Genomic DNA, 2671 nt, shown 5'->3' on the forward strand with positions numbered 1-2671 from the left:
TTTTATTTTATTTAATATCTAATAAATTTAGATTCAGATTTTCTTGTATTCTTTTTGTGGTTGAATTAAAATAGTCTCATTGTATGATTCACAATTTTATTTTTATCATAATAATTATTTTTTTCTACTATTTTTTTATTTTTTCATAATAATTATTTTTTATTCTAATAATAATTGTTCTATACAGAGAAATGGATTGTGAATTGGAAATAGAAGTAAGAAAAATTGAAAAAAAAAAGCTAAAACAAATTAAAAGGTAAATTAACAGTGTAAAAAATTGAAGAAGAGGTTATCCATGATTTTTTTATAACTCTTATTGAAATACAGATGAAAATTAGATTTATGTAACATAATTCACGGATGTACGGAAAAATTCTATCATGAAACATAATATTAAAACTTTAAAACGAGTCATGCTCTGTAAACTATGTACAATTAGTCTCACATACAATAGTATTAAGGAATGCTGTGTAAAACAAGATATCTAAATTCTACAAATTTTAATTGAACTAATTGAATTCGTCCCTATAATAAGGAATCAATTTAATTGAATAATCTTGAATCGTTTATGTAGTTATTTTTATAGTCAATAAATGTGACTGTTTTTCAAGGTCCAAGAAGTTATTGATAAGGAGATGTATGATAAATTATCAAAAAAAATTTTTAGGTACACAATTTTTATATTCTCCTATTTTATTTATTAACTATTCTTATAGTTTGGTATTTAAAAACAAAAAATAAGCATTCTCATTTCTTTTTGTTTTTTCATTATTTACAGGAAAATGAAAACCTCTTTGTAACACCCTAACTTTTAGCACCTCATGATCGTACTAAAAGTTCGAGTGCTACTTACCTCTAAACTTTTTTATTATATACTATCTTTATTTAATATTGAGCCTTCGCGAATACGAACCGAAACTTTAATTAAGAAAACGAAAAGATACTTTATTTTACGCCACTAAATCAAAAAAGTATATATATTCACATAGAATTAAATACATAAACTTATTTCAAGATTCCCAAAAACAAATCCTACCCCTCTAAAAACTCTAACTAACAAGGCGAGGGGAAAACAAATCCTAACAACTCAACTTATAAACATATTCCTCTGTGCTCCCGTAACTTAACAATGAGCCTTTGCACCTGTAGCTGAAAGGGGTGGAGATAAGGGGTAAGAACTGGGAAGTTCTTAGTAGGGTCGGGGTTAGAAGTTAAGTTCATTTTTCCATTATTAACCGATCGCAACTAACAACAAAACACTTATAAGCATGAATAATAAAAGAACTCAAAAGTCAATCAGTCATGCAGCACACACACACAATCACAGAGTTACATAGCACAGAGATATGCGCAAACAAGCATGATGCATGTCTATTCCTATCGCAGGTAATGAGCTCATTTGTCGGTTTCGACCCGCACCCGACGAAATCCGACTCGCAAGTCAGATAAGGCATTCCAGCGGCATAACCTCTGCAAGTTTCCACTTCTTGCAGGCGCTGATTCTTCAGCTGAAGTATGCCGAACATGACCTCTGCAAGTACTTGCAGGCGCTGATTCTCCAGCTGAAGCATGTGCCACTTTCTCCTGGAAGCCGTTCCATACACACGGGCGTCCCCACACAATTATTCAAAAACAAAGCCCACGGCTTAACAATTTCACATCGGCACCATAACTATTTACTTTCTGTCACCCTCTCGTGACCTTTCAATCATTCTCATAAGTACACGTGCCGATTTATCGACTCTTTTTCTTAAAAAACTAAAACCATATTTTTATGCCATTCTCCAAAATCTTTAAAACAATTAATAATCCAACCGACTCTAGCAGCAAAAACATTTCTTTAATAATTCAAAATCAGTTAATATATTTCTTAAAGCTTTTGAAAATTCCATTTCTTACTCCCAAAATAATCAAAGCATCCCAGCTAGTTGTTCATACATAACCGAATCAAAATCTCAAGCAAACAACAATAATTTAACATAAACTCATTCAAATTCAAGCAATAATCAATTAAATCAACATTTACTTATCAAACTCACATTTAATTATTATAAAGTTACCAAACTCTACCTCCATACGAAATCAAACTAACGGGACCTCCGGAAAAGTTTTCTGACCGAACTGCTGAAGAAGAAAACGTTAAGAATCGTCTGTGCCTCCTAAAACTTCAATTGACCGAACTCAAAGAAAAGAAAAACTATGTCACCGTCAACTTCTATCGGATAAAAGTAACGCCATCATGTAGAAGAGGAGGATACGAACACTTTTACCGGATTAGATTTTTTATTAGAGTTACGAATCACAAGAAATCAAGACCGAAAGATCAAAGGAGCTTCGGTTCTCTTTCTTTCTCTCTTTTTTGAAAGTTCAACTCGGTTATGAGCTGAAGAAAGAAGATCAGAGGGTGATAGAAACATTGCATAAGGATATGTGTCAAAGGAGGGGTTTAGGTGTCATGTTTTCTTTCCTTTCCCTTTTCTCTTTCTTAATCCATTCCGTCATAATAAATGGCATTGGATGATAACTCATGATTAAGTGCCTTTAGTTAATAAGGGAAAGAGACATGTGTTATATTTTATATATGTATAAGTTTACATGCAAGCCACGTTTGCTTTCTTTATCTTTACCTTTTTAATCCTTAACTCCCTTAAGGCTTCGGCCAAGGGATAAT

At 32.0% G+C, this 2671-nt stretch overlaps 1 long non-coding RNA gene across 1 annotated transcript; it reads right to left on the minus strand.

The window, feature by feature from the left end:
• Nucleotides 1-959: 959 nt before the first annotated feature.
• On the minus strand, nucleotides 960-2451 carry LOC114925995 (uncharacterized). The gene is made up of 2 exons (XR_003816045.2): nucleotides 2071-2451; nucleotides 960-1149 (listed from the first exon to the last, which is right to left on the minus strand). It is a non-coding gene; the product is annotated as an uncharacterized lncRNA (long non-coding RNA).
• Between the last annotated feature and the right edge of the window lie 220 nt (nucleotides 2452-2671).

The sequence above is a fragment of the Arachis hypogaea genome, chromosome 19 (assembly GCF_003086295.3).
Source record: "Arachis hypogaea cultivar Tifrunner chromosome 19, arahy.Tifrunner.gnm2.J5K5, whole genome shotgun sequence".
Classification (NCBI taxonomy): domain Eukaryota; kingdom Viridiplantae; phylum Streptophyta; class Magnoliopsida; order Fabales; family Fabaceae; genus Arachis; species Arachis hypogaea.